The sequence below is a fragment of the Scyliorhinus torazame genome, chromosome 21 (assembly GCF_047496885.1).
Source record: "Scyliorhinus torazame isolate Kashiwa2021f chromosome 21, sScyTor2.1, whole genome shotgun sequence".
Lineage (NCBI taxonomy): Eukaryota > Metazoa > Chordata > Chondrichthyes > Carcharhiniformes > Scyliorhinidae > Scyliorhinus > Scyliorhinus torazame.
In genome coordinates this window covers 71,961,243-71,982,830 of record NC_092727.1, presented here as the reverse complement: position 1 = coordinate 71,982,830, position 21,588 = coordinate 71,961,243, and the positions used below count along the sequence as shown (strand labels likewise).

The 21,588-nt window shown below is 46.3% G+C and overlaps 1 long non-coding RNA gene across 1 annotated transcript in view; it reads left to right on the top strand.

The window, feature by feature from the left end:
- Positions 1 to 20,453, top strand: part of LOC140398352 (uncharacterized) — a 36,316-nt gene extending 15,863 nt beyond the window's left edge. Inside the window, exon 2 of the long non-coding RNA XR_011937459.1 lies at positions 19,454 to 20,453. This is a non-coding gene — a long non-coding RNA (uncharacterized lncRNA). The remainder of the gene's footprint in view (positions 1 to 19,453) is intronic.
- Positions 20,454 to 21,588: the final 1,135 nt, after the last annotated feature.

Genomic DNA, 21,588 nt, shown 5'->3' with positions numbered 1-21,588 from the left:
ACTACAACCACTTGTGTTGGGTGTGACGCCAACCATTGGAGAGATTTTCCTAATTTCAATTAAGTTTTAGTAAGTTTCCTTGATGGTACACTTGATCAAATACTGCCTTGATGTCAAAAGCAGTCACTCTCATCTTACCTTTGGAGTTCAGCTCTTTTATCCATGTTTGAACAAGGCAAGAATGAAGTCTGGAGCTGGGTAGCCCTGATGGAGTCCACATTGAGTATCAGTGAGCAGGTAGGTCATTGTTGTGTAGGTGCTGTGCTGCTATACAGTAATGACACCTTCCATTAGAAAACTGATGATTGAAAGTAGATTAATGGGGCAGTAATTAGCCAGAGTAGATTTACCCTGGTTTTTGTAGACAGGACACACCTAGGCAATTTTCCGTATTGTCAGGTAGATATCAATTTTGTGTTTTCACCGGAACAGCTTAATTTGGGGTGCAGCTAGTCTGGAGCACATATGTTCAGCAATATAGCTGCAATGCTGTAAGGCCCCAAAGCTTTTGCAGTATCCAGTGCGTTCAACCATTCATAGAATCATAGAAGTTTACAGCATGGAAACAGGCCCTTCGGCCCAACCAGTCCATGCCGCCCAGTTTTTACCATTAAGCTAGTCCCAGTTGCCCGCACTTGGCCCATAACCCTCTATACCCATCTTACCCATGTAACTATCTAAATGCTTTTTAAAAGACACAATTGTACCCGCCTCTACTACTACCTCTGGCAGCCCATTCCAGACACTCACTACCCTCTGAGTGAAGAAATTGCCCCTCTGGGCCCTTCTGAAACTCTCCCCTCTCACCTTAAACCTATGCCCTCTAGTTTTAGACTCCCCTACCTTTGGGAAAAGATGTTGACTATCTACCTTATCTATGCCCCTCATTATTTTATAGACCTCTATAAGATCACCCCTAAGCCTCCTACGCTCCAGGGAAAAAAGTCCCAGTCTATCCAGCCTCTCCTTATAACTCAAACCATCAAGTCCCGGCAACATCATAGTAAATCTTTTCTGCACTCTTTCTAGTTTAATAATATCCTTTCTATAATAGGGTGACCAGAACTGCACACAGTAGTCCAAGTGTGGCCGTACCAATGTCTTGTACAACTTCAACAAGACGTCCCAACTCCTGTATTCAATGTTCTGACCAATGAAACCAAGCATGCCGAATGCCTTCTTCACCACCCTGTCCACCTGCGACTCCACCTTCAAGGAGCTATGAACCTGTACTCCTAGATCTTTTTGTTCTATAACTCTCCCCAACGCCATACCATTAACTGAGTAGGTCCTGGCCTGATTCGATCTGCCAAAATGCATCACCTCACATTTATCTAAATTAAACTCCATCTGCCATTCGTCGGCCCACTGGCCTAATTGATCAAGATCCTGTTGCAATCCTAGATAACCTTCTTCACTATCCACTGTGCCACCAATCTTGGTGTCATCTGCAAACTTACTAACCATGCCTCCTAAATTCTCATCCAAATCATTAATATAAATCACAAATAACAGTGGACCCAGCACCGATCCCTGAGGCACACCATTGGTCACAGGCCTCCAGTTTGAAAAACAACCCTCTACAACCACCCTCTGTCTTCTGTCGTCCAGCCAATTTTGAATCCAATTGGCAACCTCACCCTGGATCCCGTGAGCTTTAACCTTCTGCAACAACCTACCATGCGGTACCTTGTCAAAGGCTTTGCTAAAGTCCATGTAGACAACGTCTACTGCACTGCCCTCATCTACCTTCTTGGTCACCCCCTCAAAAAACTCAATCAAATTTGTGAGACATGATTTTCCACGCACAAAGCCATGCTGACTGCCCCGAATCAGTCCTTGTCTCTCTAAATGCTTGTAGATCCTGTCTCTCAGAATACCTTCTAGCAACTTACCTACTACAGACGTTAGGCCCACTGGTCTGTAGTTCCCAGGCTTTTCCCTGCTGCCCTTCTTAAACAAGGGCACAACATTCGCCACTCTCCAATCTTCAGGCACCTCACCTGTGGCTGCCGATGATTCAAATATCTCTGTTAGGGGACCCGCAATTTCCTCCCTAGCCTCCCACAACATCCTGGGATACATTTCATCAGGTCCCGGGGATTTATCTACCTTGATGCGCTTTAAGACTTCCAGCACCTCCTCCTCTGTAATATGCACACTTCTCAAGACATCACTATTTATTTCCCTTAGTTTCCTAACATCCATGCCTTTCTCCACCGTGAATACCGATGAGAAATATTCATTCAGGATCTCACCCAACTCTTGTGGCTCTGCACATAGATGTCCTTGTTGATCCTTAAGAGGCCCTACTCTGTCCCTAGTTACTCTTTTCCCCTTTATGTATCTGTAGAATCTCTTTGGATTCTCCTTTGCATTATTTGCCAAAGCAATTTCATGTCCCCTTTTTGCCCTCCTGATTTCCCTCTTAACTCTATTTCGACAATCTCTATACTCTTCAAGGGATCCACTTGATCCCAGTTGTTTATGTACGTCATATGCCTCCTTCTTCTTTTTGATCAGAGTCTCAATATCTCGAGTCATCCAGGGTTCCCTACTTCTACCAGCCTTGCCCTTCACTCTAAAGGGAATGTGCTTACCCTGCACCCTGGTTAACACATTTTTAAAAGCCTCCCATTTACCAGCCGTCCCTTTGCCTTCCAACAGTCTCCCCCAATCTACCTCTGAAAGTTCCTGTCTGATACCATCAAAATTTGCCTTGCCCCAATTAAGAATTTTAACTCTTGGGCCAGACCCATCATTCTCCATAGCTATCTTAAAACTAATGGAGTTATGGTCACTTGTCCCAAAGTGATCCCTCACTAACACTTCTGTCACTTGCCCTTCCTTATTTCCCAAGACGAGGTCAAGTTTTGCCCCCTCTCTAGTCGGTCCATCCACATACTGAATGAGAAATTCCTCCTGAATACACTCAACAAATTTCCCTCCATCCAAGCCCCTAATGCTATGGCTGTCCCAGTCAATGTTGGGAAAGTTAAAGTCCCCTACTATTACCATCCTATTTTTCTTGCAGCTATCTGTAATCTCCTTACATATTTGCTCCTCAATTTCCCGCTGACTATTTGGGGGCCTGTAGTACAGTCCTATCAAGGTGATCTCTCCCTTCTTATTTTTCAGTTCCACCCATATAGACTCAGTGGGCGAACCCTCGGATATATCCCCTCTAAGTACTGCCGTGATGTTCTCCCTAATCAAAAACGCCACTCCCCCTCCTCTCTTACCTCCTGTTCTATCCTTTCTATAGCATCTGTACCCAGGAACATTGAGCTGCCAGTCCTGCCCCTCCCTTGGCCATGTTTCAGTCATAGCTATAATATCCCAGTCCCATGTGCCCATCCATGCCCTGAGTTCATCCGCTTTGCCCGTCAGGCCCCTTGCATTGAAATAAATGCAGTTTAATGTAGACTTTCCTTGCTCTCTGCCCTGCTTTCTCTGGTCATGCTTTACACACTCTCCCTTCCTGCCTTTTGTTTCCGTCCCCACTGACTTCCTACATCGGTTCCCATCCCCCTGCCACATTAGTTTAAACCCTCCCCAACTGCACTAGCAAACACACCCCCGAGAACATTGGTACCGGTCCCACCCAGATGCAGACCATCCGATTTGTACAGGTCCCACCTCCCCCAGAACCGGTCCCAATGTCCCAGGAATTTGAAACCCTCCCTCTTGCACCATCTCTCAAGCCACGTATTCATCCTAGCTATCCTGTCATTCCTACTCTGACTATCACGTGGCACTGGTAGCAATCCTGAGATTACTACCTTTGAGGTCCTACTTTTTAGTTTAACTCCTAACTCCCTAAATTCAGCTTGTAGGACCTCATCCCGTTTTTTACCTATATCGTTGGTGCCTATATGCACCACGACAGCTGGCAGTTCACCCTCCCCCTCCAGAATGCCCTGCAGCCGCTCCGAGACATCCTTGACCCTTGCACCAGGGAGGCAACATACCAACCTGGATTCTCGTTTGCGTCCGCAGAAACGCCTGTCTATTCCCCTTACAATTGAATCCCCTATCACTATAGCTCTGCCACTCTTTTTCCCGCCCTTCTGTGCAGCAGAGCCAGCCACGGTGCCATGAACCTGGCTGCTGCCACCTTCCCCTGGTGAGCCATCTCCCCCAACAGTTTCCAAAACGGTAAATCTGTTTTGGAGGGAGATGACCGCAGGGGATCCCTGCACTGCCTTCCTACTCTTCCTCTGTCTGTTGGTCACCCATTCCCTATCTGCCTCAGTAATTTTAATCTGCGGTGTGACCAACTCACTGAATGTGCTATCCACAACTTCCTCAGCATCGCGGATGCTCCAAAGTGAATCCATCCGCAGCTCCAGAGCCGTCAAGCGGTCTAACAGGAGCTGCAGTTGGACACACTTCTTGCAGATGAAGGAGTCAGGGACACCAGAAGGGTCCCTGACTTGCCACATCTCACAAGAGGAGCATGACACGGGTCTGAGCTCTCCTGCCATGACTTAAACCTGAAGTTAAATTTGAACTACACTACATAGCTAAGAGAAAGTCAAAGAGAGAGAAATCACTTACCAGTCACAAGCCAATCACTTACCTGCTGGCTGTGATGTAATTGCTCCCGAGACTCCTTCACAGGTCTGCTTCTCTGCACCTCCTTAAGATGAGCACCAAATTCCCTTAACTAGTTAATTAATTTACTTAATTAATTGGATTTTTTGGGGGGAAACTCACCCCCAAACACCAAAAAACACAGCCCTCACTCACCTCTTACCCGACTCAGCCTTACCCAAACTCAGATACACTCTGTTTGCCTCCAGCACTCTGTTTCTAAAGGCACTTCAGCCACACCCTTTGTATCATTCCTGATTTACAGTCAGCCAATAGGCCTGCTCCCGAAACTGATCTCCCGAAACTAACAGCTGACCTGCAAGGTAAGGAAGTTGTTAAGCAGTACTTACCTCACCCAGGCCGCGACCTTTTAAACTGTCCGCTCTGCCTCGCAGCTCCCGCGCTTTTTCAATCTCCCGCGCTGTTTCCAAAGTCTCGGCTCTTTCTCTCTCCCGCTCCCAGCTGACCTGCAAGGTAAGGAGGTTGTTAAGCAGTACTTACCTCACCCAGGCCGCGACCTTTTAAACTGTCCGCTCTGCCTCGCAGCTCCCGCGCTTCTTCACTCTCCCGTGCTGTTTCCAAAGTCCCGGCTCTCTCTCGCTCCCGCTCCCAGCTGACCTGCAAGGTAAGGAGGTTGTTAAGCAGTACTTACCTCATCCAGGCCGCGACCTTTTAAACTGTCCGCTCTGCCTCGCAGCTCCCGCGCTTTTTCAATCTCCCGCGCTGTTTCTAAAGTCCCGGCTCTCTCTCTCTCCCGCTCCCAGCTGACCTGCAAGGTAAGGAGGTTGTTAAGCAGTACTTACCTCACCCAGGCCGCGACCTTTTAAACTGTCCGCTCTGCCTCGCAGCTCCCGCGCTTCTTCACTCTCCCGCGCTGTTTCCAAAGTCCCGGCTCTCTCTCTCTCCCGCTCCCAGCTGACCTGCAAGGTAAGGAGGTTGTTAAGCAGTACTTACCTCACCCAGGCCGCGACCTTTTAAACTGTCCGCTCTGCCTCGCAGCTCCCGCGCTTTTTCAATCTCCCGCGCTGTTTCCAAAGTCCTGGCTCTCTCTCTCTCTCCCGCTCCCAGCTGACCTGCAAGGTAAGGAGGTTGTTAAGCAGTACTTATCTCACCCAGGCCGCGACCTTTTAAACTGTCCGCTCTGCCTCGCAGCTCCTGCGCTTTTTCAATCTCCCGCGCTGTTTCCAAAGTCCCGGCTCTCTCTCTCTCCCGCTCCCAGCTGACCTGCAAGGTAAGGAGGTTGTTAACATAGAACATAGAACAATACAGCACAGTACAGGCCCTTCGGCCCACGATGTTGCACCGAAACAAAAGCCATCTAACCTACACTATACCATTATCATCCATATGTTTATCCAATAAACTTTTAAATGCCCTCAATGTTGGCGAGTTCACCACTAGCAGGTAGGGCATTCCACGGCCTCACTACTCTTTGCGTAAAGAACCTACCCCTGACCTCTGTCCTATATCTATTACCCCTCAATTTAAGGCTATGTCCCCTCGTGCTAGCCATTTCCATCCGCGGGAGAAGGCTCTCACTGTCCACCCTATCTAACCCTCTGATCATTTTGTATGCCTCTATTAAGTCTCCTCTTAACCTTCTTCTCTCTAACGAAAACAACCTCAAGTCCATCAGCCTTTCCTCATAAGATTTTCCCTCCATACCAGGCAACATCCTGGTAAATCTCCTCTGCACCCGTTCCAAAGCCTCCACGTCCTTCCTATAATGCGGTGACCAGAACTGTACGCAATACTCCAAATGCGGCCGTACCAGAGTTCTGTACAGCTGCAACGTGACCTCCTGACTCCGGAACTCAATCCCTCTACCAATAAAGGCCAACACTCCATAGGCCTTCTTCACCACCCTATCAACCTGGGTGGCAACTTTCAGGGATCTATGTACATGGACACCTAGATCCCTCTGCTCATCCACACTTTCAAGAACTTTTCCATGAGCCAAATATTCCACATTCCTGTTTTTCCTTCCAAAGTGAATCACCTCACACTTCTCTACATTAAACTCCATTTGCCACCTCTCAGCCCAGCACTGCAGCTTATCTATATCCCTCTGTAACCTGCTACTTCCTTCCACACTATCGACAACACCACCGACTTTAGTATCGTCTGCAAATTTACTCACCCACCCTTCTGCGCCTTCCTCTCGGTCATTGATAAAAATGACAAACAGCAACGGCCCCAGAACAGATCCTTGTGGTACTCCACTTGTAACTGAACTCCATTCTGAACATTTCCCATCAACCACCACCCTCTGTCTTCTTTCAGCTAGCCAATTTCTGATCCACATCTCTAAATCACCCTCAATCCCCAGCCTCCGTATTTTCTGCAATAGCCTACCGTGGGGAACCTTATCAAACGCTTTGCTGAAATCCATATACACCACATCAACTGCTCTACCCTCGTCTACCTGTTCAGTCACCTTCTCAAAGAACTCGATAAGGTTTGTGAGGCATGACCTACCCTTCACAAAGCCATGCTGACTATCCCTGATCATATTATTCCTATCTAGATGATTATAAATCTTGTCTCTTATAATCCCCTCCAAGACTTTACCCACTACAGACGTGAGGCTCACCGGTCTATAGTTGCCGGGGTTGTCTCTGCTCCCCTTTTTGAACAAAGGGACCACATTTGCTATCCTCCAGTCCTCTGGCACTATTCCTGTATCCAATGATGAAATAAAAATCAAAGCCAATGGTCCAGCAATCTCTTCCCTGGCCTCCCAGAGAATCCTAGGATAAATCCCATCAGGTCCCGGGGACTTATCTATTTTCAGCCTGTCCAGAATTGCCAACACCTCTTCCCTACGTACCTCAATGCCGTCTAATCTATTTACCTGGATCTCAGCATTCTCCTCCACAACATTATCTTTTTCCTGAGTGAATACTGACGAAAAATATTCATTTAGTATCTCGCCTATCTCTTCAGACTCTACACACAACTTCCCATCCCTGTCCTTGACTGATCCTACTCTGTCCCTAGTCATTCGCTTATTCCTGACATACCTATAGAAAGCTTTTGGGTTTTCCTTGATCCTTCCTGCCAAATACTTCTCATGTCCCCTCCTTGCTCGTCTTAGCTCTCTCTTTAGATCCTTCCTCGCTACCTTGTAACTATCCATCGCCCCAACTGAAACTTCACACCTCATCTTCACATAGGCCTCCTTCTTCCTCTTAACAAGAGATTCCACTTCTTTGGTAAACCACGGTTCCCTCGCTCGGCACCTTCCTCCCTGCCTGACCAGTACATACTTATCAAGAACACGCAGTAGCTGATCCTTGAACAAGCTCCACTTATCCAGCGTGTCCAACACTTGCAGCCTATTTCTCCACCTTATCCCCCCCAAGTCACGTCTAATGGCATCATAATTTCCCTTCCCCCAGCTATAACTCTTGCCCTGCGGTGTATACTTATCCCTTTCCATCCTTAACGTAAACGTCACCGAATTGTGGTCACTGTCCCCAAAGTGCTCACCTACCTCCAAATCCAACACCTGGCCTGGTTCATTACCCAAAACCAAATGCAATGTGGCCTCGCCTCTTGTTGGCCTATCAACAAACTGTGTCAGGAAACCCTCCTGCACACACTGTACAAAAAACGACCCATCTAATGTACTCGAACTATATCTTTTCCAGTCAATATTTGGAAAGTTAAAGTCTCCCATAATAACTACCCTATTACTTTCGCTCTTATCCAGGATCATCCTCGCCATCCTTTCCTCTACATCCCTAGAACTATTTGGAGGCCTATAGAAAACTCCCAACAGGGTGACCTCTCCTTTCCTGTTTCTAACCTCAGCCCATACTACCTCGGAAGATGAGTCCCCATCTAGCATCCTCTCCGCCACCGTAATACTGCTCTTGACTAGCAGCGCCACACCTCCCCCTCTTTTGCCTCCTTCTCTGAGCTTACTAAAACACCTAAACCCCGGAACCTGCAACATCCATTCCTGTCCCTGCTCTATCCATGTCTCCGAAATGGCCACAACATCGAAGTCCCAGGTACCAACCCATGCTGCCAGTTCCCCTACCTTATTTCTTATACTCCTGGCATTGAAGTAGACACACTTCAAACCACCTACCTGAACACTGGCCCCCTCCTGCGACGTCAAATCTGAGCTCCTGACCTCTATACTCTCATTCTCCCTTACCCTAAAACTACAATCCAGGTTCCCATGCCCCTGCTGCATTACTTTAAACCCCCCCAAAGAGCACTAACAAATCTCCCCCCCAGGATATTTGTGCCCCGCAGGTTCAGATGTAGACCATCCTATCTGTAGAGGTCCCACCTTCCACAGAAAGAGCCCCAGTTATCCAGAAATCTGAATCCCTCCCGCCTGCACCATCCCTGTAGCCACGTGTTTAATTGCTCTCTCTCCCTATTCCTCATCTCACTATCACGTGGCACGGGCAACAACCCAGAGATAACAACTCTGTTTGTTCTAGTTCTGAGCTTCCATCCTAGCTCCCTGAAAGCCTGCCTGACATCCTTATCCCCTTTCCTACCTATGTCGTTAGTGCCAATGTGGACCACGACTTGGGGCTGCTCCCCCTCCCCCTTAAGGACCCGGAAAACACGATCCGAGACATCACGTATCCTTGCACCTGGGAGGCAACATACCAAACGTGAGTCTCTCACGCTCCCACAAAATCTCCTATCTGTGCCCCTGACTATAGAGTCCCCAATTACTAATGCTCTGCTCCTCTCCCCCCTTCCCTTCTGAGCAACAGGGACAGACTCTGTGCCAGAGGCCCGTACCCCATGGCTTACCCCTGGCAAGTCCCCCCCCCCACAAGTATCCAAAGCGGTATACTTGTTTCTCAGGGGAACGACCGCAGGGGATCCCTGCACTGACTGTTTTTTCCCCGTCCCTCTTACAGTTACCCATCTATCTCCAATCTTTGGTGTAACTAATTCCCTGAAGCTGCTATCTATGACCCCCTCTGCCTCCCGAATGATCCGAAGTTCTTCCAACTCCAGCTCCAGTTCCCTAACTCGGTCTTGGAGGAGCTGGAGATGGCAGCACTTCCTGCAGGTAAAATCAGCAGGGACACTAACGGCATCCCTCACCTCAAACATCCTGCAGGAGGAACATTGCACTCCCTTCCCTGCCATCCCTCTAACTTTCTACCAAGATCTGGCTAACAACTAAATTAAATTTTTTTTATATATAAACAAAAAATTATTAATAACAATAATAAAATATGGTACTTACCTCACACCAAAGGGTTTTATTATTAGGTTAGAGGAGGAAGGCGGGTGGGAGACACTACACGTGTAGTGTCTCGGGTTTCCTCTCCACCAGAATTTATTGGTGAGGGTCTTCCCAGAAGTCCGTGGGTCGACTTCCTGTTCCCACCTTAAACACTAGAATTTTTAAAAAAAATTTAAAGGAGAAGCTTACCTCCCAGAAATCACTTCCGCACTGCCCCCGCTGAAATGGACTCGCCTGCTCCGCTCCTGCTGAAATCGACTTGGCCTGCAAGGTAAGTAAATTGTTAATCTGTACTCACCTCACCACAGACAGCGACCTTTTAAATGGTCCCCTCAGCCTCGCAGCCCCCGCGCTTTTTCAAAATTCCCGCGCTGATTCTAAGGTCCCAGCTCTCACTTCCGAACTCAACAGCTGACCTGCAAGGTAAGCAAGTTAATCTGTACTCACCTCACCACAGACAGCGACCTTTTAAATGGTCCCCTCTGCCTCGCAGCCCCCGCGCTTTTTCAAAATTCCCGCGCTGATTCTAAGGTCCCAGCTCTCACTTCCGAACTCAACAGCTGACCTGCAAGGTAAGCAAGTTAATCTGTACTCACCTCACCACAGACAGCGACCTTTTAAATGGTCCCCTCTGCCTCGCAGCCCCCGCGCTTTTTCAAAATTCCCGCGCTGATTCTAAGGTCCCAGCTCTCACTTCCGAACTCAACAGCTGACCTGCAAGGTAAGCAAGTTAACCTGTACTCACCTCACCACAGACAGCGACCTTTTAAATGGTCCCCTCTGCCTCGCAGCCCCCGCGCTTTTTCAAAATTCCCGCGCTGATTCTAAGGTCCCAGCTCTCACTCCCGAACTCAACAGCTGACCTGCAAGGTCAGCAAGTTAATCTGTACTTACCTCACCCAGGCCGCGACCTTTTAAACTGTCCACTCTGCCTCGCAGCTCCCGCGCTTTTTCAATCTCCCGCGCTGTTTCCAAAGTCCTGGCTCTCTCTCTCTCTCCCGCTCCCAGCTGACCTGCAAGGTAAGGAGGTTGTTAAGCAGTACTTACCTCACTCAGGCCGCGACCTTTTAAATTGTCCGCTCTGCCTCGCAGCTCCCGCGCTTTTTCAATCTCCCGCGCTGTTTCCAAAGTCCCGGCTCTCTCTCTCTCCCGCTCCCAGCTGACCTGCAAGGTAAGGAGGTTGTTAAGCATTTCCTTGAAATTATGTGGCGTGAACCAAATTGACTGAAGACTGGCATCTGTGATATTGGGTCCCTCAAGAAGAGGCCAAGATGAATCATCTGCCCAAAACTTCAAGCTAAAAATGTTTTCAAAAGCCTTGCTTTTTGCACTGACATCCACCATCACAGATATGTTAATGTGCAGAAGAAGGCCATTTGACCCATTGTGTCTGCGCCTGTTCTTCAAATGAGCATCATGACTTAGCGCATTTTCCCCATACCCCTGCACATTGTTTCTATTCAGTTAATTATCTAATGCCCTCTTGAATGCATCGATTGAACCTGCCACTACCTTACTTCCAGACAATGCATTCTAAACCCGAACCACTTGCTGTGTGAAAAGGTTTTTCTCACATTATATTTGGGGTTTTTTTTTTTGCAAATCTGTGCCCTCTCATTCTCAATCCTTTTACCAGCGGGAACTGTTTCTTCCTACCTATCTGTCCAACCCCCTTGATTTTGAACATCTCTATCAAATCTCCTCTTAGCCTTCCTCTTTCCAAGGAGAACCATCCCAACATCTCCAATCTATCCTCATAACTGAAGTTTCTCATCCCTGGAACCATTCTTGTAAACCTCATCTGCACTGTCTTCAACGTGTCACATCCTTCCCAGAGTGTGGAGCCCGTCATTGAGGATAAGGATGTTTTAGCAAACTTTAGCACAGGAACAGGCCCTTCGGCCCTCCAAGCCTATGCCGACCATGCTGCCCGACTAAACTACAATCTTCTACACTTCCTGGGTCCATATCCCTCTATTCCCATCCTATTCATGTATTTGTCAAGATGCCCCTTAAATGTCACTATCGTCCCTGCTTCCACCACCTCCTCCGGCAGCGAGTTCCAGGCACCCACTACCCTCTGTGTAAAAAAAACTTGCCTCGTACATCTACTCTAAACCTTGCCCCTTGCACCTTAAACCTATGCCCCCTAGTAATTGACCCCTCTACTCTGGGGAAAAGTCTCTGACTATCCACTCTGTCTATGCCCCTCATAATTTTGTAGACCTCTATCAGGTCGCCCCTCAACCTCCGTCGTTCCAGTGAGAACAAACCGAGTTTATTCAACTGCTCCTCATAGCGAATGCCCTCCATACCAGGCAACATTCTGGTAAATCTCTTCTGCACCCTCTCTAAAGCCTTTACATCCTTCTGGTAGTGTGGCGACCAGATTTGAACGCAATACTCCACAAGTGTGGCCTAACTAAGGTTCTATACAGCTGCAACATGACTTGCCAATTCTTATACTCAATGCCCTGGCCAATTAAGGCAAGCATGCCGTATGCCTTCTTGACGACCTTCTCCACCTGTGTTGCCCCTTTCAGTGACCTGTGGACCTGTACACCTAGATGTCTTTGACCTTCAATACTCTTGAGGGTTCAACCATTCACTGTATATTCCCTACCTGCATTAGACCTTCCAAAATGCATTACCTCACATTTGTCCGGATTAAACTCCATCTGCCATCTCTCCGCCCAAGTCTCCAAACAATCTAAATCCTGCTGTATCCTCTGACAGTCCTCATCGCTATCCGCAATTCCACCAACCTTTGTGTCGTCTGCAAACTTACTAATCAGACCACTTTTCCTCCAAATCATTTATATATACTACAAACAGCAAAGGTCCCAGCACTGATCCCTGCGGAACACCACTAGTCACAGCCCTCCAATTAGAAAAACATCTTTCCATTGCGACTCTCTGCCTTCTATGACCTAGCCAGTTCTGTATCCACCTTGCCAGCTCACCCCTGATCCCGTGTGACTTCACCTTTTGTACGAGTCTATCATGAGGGACCTTGTCAAAGGCCTTACTGAAGTCCATATAGACAACATCCACTGCCCTACCTGCATCAATCATCTTTGTGACCTCCTCGAAAATCTCTATCAAGTTACTGAGACGCGACCTCCCCTTCACAAAACCATGCTGCCTCTCACTAATACATCCATTTGCTTCCAAATGGGAGTAGATCCTGTCTTTAAGAATTTTCTCCAGTAATTTCCCTACCACTGACGTAAGGCTCACCGGCCTGTAGTTCCCTGGATTATCCTTGCTACCCTTCTTAAAGAGAGGAACAACATTGGCTATTCTCCAGTCCTCCGGGACATCACCTGAAGACAGTGAGGATCCAAAGATTTCTGTCAAGGTCTCAGCAATTTCCTCTCTAGCCTCCTTCAGTATTCTGGGGTAGATCCCATCAGGCCCTGGGGACTTATCTACCTTGATATTTTTCAAGACGCCCAGCACCTCGTCTTTTTGGATCTCAATGTGACCCAGGCTATCTACACACCCTTCTCCAGACTCAACATAAATGAAATGAAAATGAAATGAAAATCGCTTATTGTCTCAAGTAGGCTTCAAATGAAGTTACTGTGAAAATCCCCTAGTCGCCCCATTCCGGCGCCTGTTCGGGGAGGCTGATACGGGAATTGAACCGTGCTGCTGGCCTGCCTTTGTCTGCTTTCAAAGCCAGCGATGTAGCCCAGTGCTAAACAGCCCCTATCTACCAATTCCTTCTCTTTGGTGAATACTGATGCAAAGTATTCATTTAGTACCTCGCCCATTTCCTCTGGCTCCACACATAGATTCCCTTGCCTATCCTTCAGTGGGCCAACCCTTTCCCTGGCTACCCTCTTGCTTTTTATGTACGTGTAAAAAGCCTTGGGAATTTCCTTAACCCTATTTGCCAATGACTTTTCGTGACCCCTTCTAGCCCTCCTGACTCCTTGCTTAAGTTCCTTCCTACTTTCCTTATATTCCACACAGGCTTCGTCTGTTCCCAGCCTTTTAGCCCTGACAAATGCCTCCTTTTTTTTTTGACGAGGCCTACAATATCTCTCGTTATCCAAGGTTCCCAAAATTTGCCGTATTTATCCTTCTTCCTCACAGGAACATGCCGGTCCTGAATTCCTTTCAACTGACACTTGAAAGCCTCCCACATGTCAGATGTTGATTTACCCTCAAACATCCGCCCCCAATCTAGGTTCTTCAGTTCCCACCTAATATTGTTATAATTAGCCTTTCCCCAATTTAGCACATTCACCCTAGGACCACTCTTATCCTTGTCCACCAGCACTTTAAAACTTACTGAATTGTGGTCACTGTTCCCGAAATGCTCCCCTACTGAAACTTCTACCACCTGGCCGGGCTCATTCCCCAATACCACGTCCAGTACAGCCCCTTCCCTAGTTGGACTGTCTACATATTGTTTTAAGAAGCCCTCCTGGATGCTCCTTACAAACTCTGCCCCGTCTAAGCCCCTGCACTAAGTGAGTCCCAGTCAATATTGGGGAAGTTGAAGTCTCCCATCACCACAACCCTGTTACTTTTACTCTTTTCCAAATTCTGTCTACCTATCTGCTCCTCTATCTCCCGCTGGCTGTTGGGAGGCCTGTAGTAAACCCCCAACATTGTGACTGCACCCTTCTTATTCCTGATCTCTAACCATATAGCCTCACTGCCCTCTGAGGTGTCCTCCCGTAGTACAGCTGTGATATTCTCCCTAACCAGTAGCGCAGCTCCGCCATCCCTTTTACATTCCCCTCTATCCCGCCTGAAACATCTAAATCCTGGAACGTTTAGCTGCCAATCCCGCCCTTCCCTCAACCAGGTCTCTGTAATGGCAACAACATCATAGTTCCAAGTACTAATCCAAGCTCTAAGTTCATCTGCCTTACCCGTAATACTTCTTGCATTCAGCAACTTCACCCTGTCTGCTCTGCCTCAGAGCCATACTGTTCCTATTCCCTAGTTCTCCCTCAATGCTCTCACCTTCTGACCTATTGCTCCCGTGCCCACCCCCCTGCCATACTAGTTTAAACCCTCCCGTGTAACACTAGCAAACCTCGCGGCCAGGATATTTATGCCTCTCCAGTTTAGATGCAACCCGTCCTTATATAGGTCACACCTGCCCCGGAAGAGCTCCCAGTGGTCCAGATAACGGAAACCCTCCCTCCTACACCAGCTGTTTAGCCACGTTTTTAGCTGCTCTATCTTCCTATTTCTAGCCTCACTGGCACGTGGCACAGAGAGTAATCCCGAGATTACAACCCTAGAGGTCCTTTCTTTTAACTTTCTGCCTAGCTCCCTGAACTCCTGCTGCAGGACCTCATGCCCCTTCCTGCCTATGTCGTTAGCACCAATATGTACAACGACCTCTGCCTGTTTGCCCTCCCCCTTCAGGGTGCCCTCTACCCGTTCGGAGACATCCTGTACCCTGGCACCAGGGAGGCAACAGACCATCCTGGAGTCTCTTTCACGTCCACAGAAGCGCCTATCTGTGCCCCTGACTATGAGTCCCCTATGACTATTGCTCTTCTGCGCTTTGACCCTCCCTTCTGAACATCAGAGCCAGCCGTGGTGCCACTGCTCTGGCTGCTGCTGTTTTCCCCTGATAGGCTATCCCCCCCGACAGTATCCAAAGTGGTATACCTGCTCGAGAGAGGGACAACCACAGGGGATTCTTGCACTGACTGTCTGCCCTTTCTGGTGGTCTGCCATTTCTCTGCCTGCACCTTGGGTGTGACCACATTTATATAGGAGGCTTTCCACCACCTGCATGCTCCTAAGTGCATCCAACTGCTACTCCAACCGAACCATGTGGTCTGTGAGGAGCTCCAGTTGGGTGCACTTTCTGCAGATGAAACCATCCGGGACGCTGGAAGCCTCCCGGACCTGCCACATCTCACAGTCAGAGCACTGCACCCCTCTAACTGACATTGCGTCAATTAATTAGTATATTAAAGTTAAAAGTTAATTTTTTTAAAGTTACTGTTAACTAGATGTTTCCTAGCACTAGATCTCTACTATAAATGTGAAAGCTAAATACAGTACTCTCCGATCTCTGGCTTAGATACCCCTCTAAATTATAATTAAGTAATTATGTTTAATTAGTTTACCACTTAAATCATTGATGTTAACAATGTAAATGATGAACACCAATAGTCTGACACCCATCCTTGTGGAAGACTACTTCTCATCTCTGCCAATCTGAGTAACTGCTCTGCTTTCTGTTTTGTAGCCAGCTTGTTATGTTACTTGTCCCTTGACTCCACATCCTCTGACTTCTGACGTAATTCTAACAGGCAATACCATAGATTTTCAAAGGGACATTTAAAGATATCTACATCACATCTTCTGCACCACACTAGGCTATTTCTTTAAAGAATTAAATTAAGGTTGGTCAATCATAGAATTTAATCATAGAATTTACAGTGCAGAAGGAGGCCATTCGGCCCATCGAGTCTGCACCAGCTCTTGGAAAGAGCACCCTACCCAAGGTCAACACCTCCACCCTATCCCCATAACCCAGTAACCCCACCCAACACTAAAGGCAATTTTGGACACTAAGGGCAATTTATCATGGCTAATCCACCTAACCTGCACATCTTTGGACTGTGGGAGGAAACCGGAGCACCCGGAGGAAACCCACGCACACACTGGGAGGATGTGCAGACTCCGCACAGACAGTGACCCAAGCCGGAATCGAACCTGGGACCTTGGAACTGTGAAGCAATTGTGCTATCCACAATGCTACCGTGCTATCCCGACCTTTACTTTTGACAAATTTGTTAGATGTTTTTGAGGATGTAACTAATAGGATAAAGGGGAACCAGTAGATGTAGTGTACCTGGATTTCCAAAAAGCATTTGATAAGGTGCCACACAAAAGGTTAAGGTTAATGGAAAAGGTAAGGGCCCATGGAGTTGGGGGCAATGTATATGGCATGGATAGAGGATTGGTTAACAGAAGACGGGGACATAAACAGAGCTTTTTCAAGTTAGCACGAGTGTCACTAGAATGAGTTCTGGGACCTCAGCTATTTACAATTTATATCAATGACTTAGGTGAAGAGACAGAGAGTAATGTATCTAGTTTGCTGGGGATACCAAGCGAGGTGGAAAGGTAAGCTGTGGAGAGAATACAGATAGGCTTCAAAGGGATAAAGGGAGGTTAAATGAGAGGGCAACAAGATGGCAGATGAAGCATAATATAGGAAGAGTGAAGTTATTAACTCTGGCCATAGGCATTAAAAAAGCATAATACATTTTAAAAGGCATGAAACTTTTAAAAGTTGATGTTCAAAGAGACTTGGGTGTGGCAGCATGGTGGCGCAAGTGGTTAGCACGATTGTCTCACGGCGCCGAGATCCCAGGTTCAATCTCGGCTCTGGGTCACTCTCCGTGTGGAGTTTGCACATTCTCCCCATGTTTGCGTGGGTTTCGCCCCACAACCCAAAAGATGTGCAGGGTAGGTAGATTGGCCACACTAAATTGCCCATAATTGGAAAAAATGAATTGGATACTGTAGAAGCCAAGTATTTCAAATACAACTAGTATAGGTAAAAGATAGCTGTTTAAGCATAAATGTTGAGCCCCAGTTTTTAATACCCATTTATACAGCATAATTCACTTTTACTGAAGTCCGTTGTTCTGGCAAATGCATATTTTCAAAGACAGTGTGACATTAAAACAGCAAGATAATTTGACACTGCTTGTGCTAATTGTCAAGGACAGGGACTGAATACACAGCAACATTGTTCAGAATGCAGATAACAGCTGGATCAGAAAAGCTGATGTTGCACATTGAAGATGGACGGCTTGCCATCAAATCAAATGTGTTTGAGTCTAACCCAAACCAATTAGGATTATATTGGGGTGTTATTAGATGACTTAAGACAGATATGAAAGTGTATAACTAAAAAGTTTCTCCCCGCCATTTTGGGGTTTTTGTTGTCTTTGTGAGTATTGTCTTTGTAGGTTAAGTTTAGTTTTTAGTGTGTTGTCTGTGGTTTTATTGTCTTTGAAAGTGTGTTGTCTGTAGTGTATTGTCTTTGGGGGTGTGTGTGTTGAGGAGATGTCTTTGTGTTGTCTTTTCTGTTAGTTTAGTCAGTTTTGTCCTTTATAGTCTCCATTTTAGGTTAGGTTTGGGGGTTCTGTCAGTCTACCAGTCTGTGTCAGTGATGTTAGTCCACTTTTGAGTTTGAGTTTAGCTGAAGATTAGCTTTCTCTCTCGCTTCATGTTTCATTGCCAGACTTTGACCTTTTAAAAGTTACTTTCGAGCTGTCTGCCTTAGCAAAGAAAGATAATGTCTGTAATTCTCTGAAAGCTTCGAATTGTCTACGAATTGCCTTTTAAATGACTTTCAAATTGTCTACGAATTGCCTTTTAAATGACTTTCAAATTGTAATCAAGCGACTACAAATAAAACAATTCTTTTTGGCACCTGAGGAGTTTATACTGCAAATTTCTGCTGAGTTCCAGTATTCGCAAAGTGCTACTGATAACCGAATAGCAGAGATGATATAAATTCCTTCAACTATACACAGTCGAATAATACAAGGAATCAAACAACTTAACACAGTCTACAAATATTACAAATCTTACAACTTGTCGTATTGCGCCAGGACTTGATTCATCAACTAAGCTTCCCCCAAACTTGGCGTAGTTCGACAGGTTAAGATTCCCTATAAATTAAAGATTCCTTCAGATACTCTAAATTTTTTTTAAAAAAGAGACTTGGGTGTGCTTGTATGAAGTGCAGAAAATTAACATGCAGGTACAGCAATCAATGAGGTAGGTAAATGTTGGCCTTTGTTGTAAAGGGGAGTGCAGGAATAAAGAAATCTTACTCCAGGGTTTTGGTGGGGCCACATTTGGAATACTATGTGCACATTTCAGAAAACATATACTTACATTGGAGGCGGTACAGCGAAGATTCACTAAATTGTGCCTGGGATGAGGGTTTGACCCATAATGAGAGGCTTTAGTGAATTGGGCTTATATTCTCTGGAGCTCAGAAGAGTGAGAGGGATCTCACTGAAACCTACAAAATTCTGAAAGGGCTTGATCGGGTGGACACAGAGATTGTTTCCACTGGTCGAGAATCTAAATCTCGGCGACACAGTCTCAGGATAAGGGGCCGTTCATTTAGGACTGAGATGAGAAAAAATTACTTCACTCAAATGGTGGAAGATCTGTGAATTTCTCTATCCCAGAGGGATGCAGATGTTCTTTTTTTATCATTCAGAGTACCCAATTTTTTTCCAATTAAGGGGCAATTTAGCGTGGCCAACCCTCCTCATCGTTTTGTGTTGTGGGGGTGAGACCCACGCAGACGCGGGGAGAATGTGCAAACTCCACAAGGACAGTGACCCAGGGCCGGGATCGAACCCGGGTGCTTGGTGCCCTAAGGCAGCAGTGCTAACCACTGTGTCACCGTGCCGCCCCGGGTTGTGGATGTTCCATCGTTTAATACAGTTAAGGCTGAGATAGACAGATTTTTGGTGTCTCAGGGAATCAAGTAATATGGGGAGTGGGCAGGAAAATGGAGTTGAAGCCCAAGATCATTCATTCTATTTGTGTTCCTGTGTTCGTGCTGACTAATCTTTGTCCTATATTTGGTTCTAGATGTTTTTCTATTGCATCTTTGAGTAAAGATTGCAATATCTTTCCAATCAGCTACATTGAGATATGGCGATGCTCTCAGATTTTTGCAAGGCCATCCGGAATTTTTGCTGCAAAGGAAATATCGAGAATGACAGTCCCGCACAGCAATCTAAACAAACATTAGGCCAAAGAAGAGCTGGACGGACTAGGAACAGAAGAATTCATTTCAACAATTTCCCGAAGGAGAGGCACTCCAGCAAAGAAAGCCATAAACATAGGCACAGAAAAAAATCAGAGGTTGCAAAAGGTAAAGAAAAGAACGACGCAAGACACAAACGGGAGAAGACGGACAGAGGCAGAGTAAGCAGGCAGCACAGCCAGGAGAATGTAAATGACAGAATAAGCTCTACACCACCCAGAGGCAGACAGCACAGCAGAGAGAAGCCGAGTGGGCAGAGAGACAGGACAGCCAACAGAGAAAGTGCAAACAGACAGCACAACAGAGAGAAGCTGAGTGGTAGAAAAGAAACTGCAACACACAGAGGGAGAACAAACCGCCAACACAGCAGAGAGAAGCTGAGTGGTAGAAAAGAGACTGCACAACACAAAAGGGGAAGAAGCAGACAGCGCAGCATTAAGTGACTGAATGAGAAGAAAGGCATTGTAGCACAGAGAACTGTCAGGTGGCACAGCAATGAAAGACAGAATAAGAGGGAATCACTGCAGCAGCCAAAGACTGAGCTAACTGGTAGCACAGTGAGCAGAGACTGAGCGAGAGGCAGGGCACAGAGAGAGAGAGGCAAACAACACAGCAAAGACACAGAAGCATACAGAGAGAGAATCCCAGAATGGGATGACCGAATGAGAGGAAATCAGTGCCTCACAGGAACAGAAACATCAATATAGCTTGGTAGCATGGGGAAAAAGCACTGGAGTGTACAGAACCCACAAGACAGAAAATTAAAATGAAGATGAGAAATAAATTGAATTAAAATGAGAATGTAAATCAATATTCATGACATACCTTGTCTGCCATGCTTTTAATTTTTTTGTGCACTTTCACATTTTGAATCAGGCCTGGGCTGGATTCTCCTCTTGTGAGCTGGGCCATTCTGTGACTTGCAAATTGCCCACCCAACTGTTTGAGACTTTGCCCAGGAATTTTGTCCTTTCCTGCAAGGTACAAACTAGCGGATCAGTGAGAATGGAGTTTAGGTGTGGAGGTAGACTGGTCAGGAAGCCCGCCTATATTCTCGACAGCATCACGGCTCCTAACATTATTTAAAGACCCCGTAAACCTCACCCTTCACTCCCCCTGTCTAACTTGAACAACCGCATGCCGCCCCAGTATCATCTGTAAGCAAGTCACCCAATATTCACTATGTATAGTCCTCCGATTCCATGCAATATCATTGGAAATTATTTACATTCTTTGGTAAATAAAATAAAACTCACCATCTAATAAAAGCCTTCTTAAAATGCGTCATCATCAATAGCCATTGTCAATACTTAGAAAGAATACATCCTTCCATGTGAATAAACCTTATGATACGCAACAAACCAGAAACCACATCCAAGGCACAATCTGTTATTAAACCTCTTAAAGTTGGCTAGCAACCAACACATTGACACACCCATGTTATGGGACAGGGTTTAAAAAACTGCAAAGTATATTATGGAGTTCACCTGATCTATAACTTTTATTAAATTTGGCTTGGATGAGCAGAAGACCTTTCAGATGTTATTCAATTGACTTCTTACGTGCTTTAAATTAAAAAAAATACAAGCTTTATTCTAAGAATTTAGTTTAAATTTGTATAAACATACACAGCATAACAACCCCACACAGCTACAGTAATCAATGTATAACCCTGAATGAATTCCCCCTTAACTGTTCCAATTCAAAAACAAAATCCCAAGTAAAACCAGAAACCCCTTTTCAAAGGCGTGGCCCTGCCCACGGCATTCTCACTGGTACAAGACTGGTTATTGATACTCTATTCCCCTTTACAAACAGCAGATTTGAATTCCTTCCAGAAAGCAATTATCTCTTTTAAATTACCAAATATCTGGAATAGCTTTTACAATTAAGATTGAGAAAAAACACTTCTTTCAACCTGTGCAGTTCAAAACAGTCCAAACTCAAAGCGAAAGTA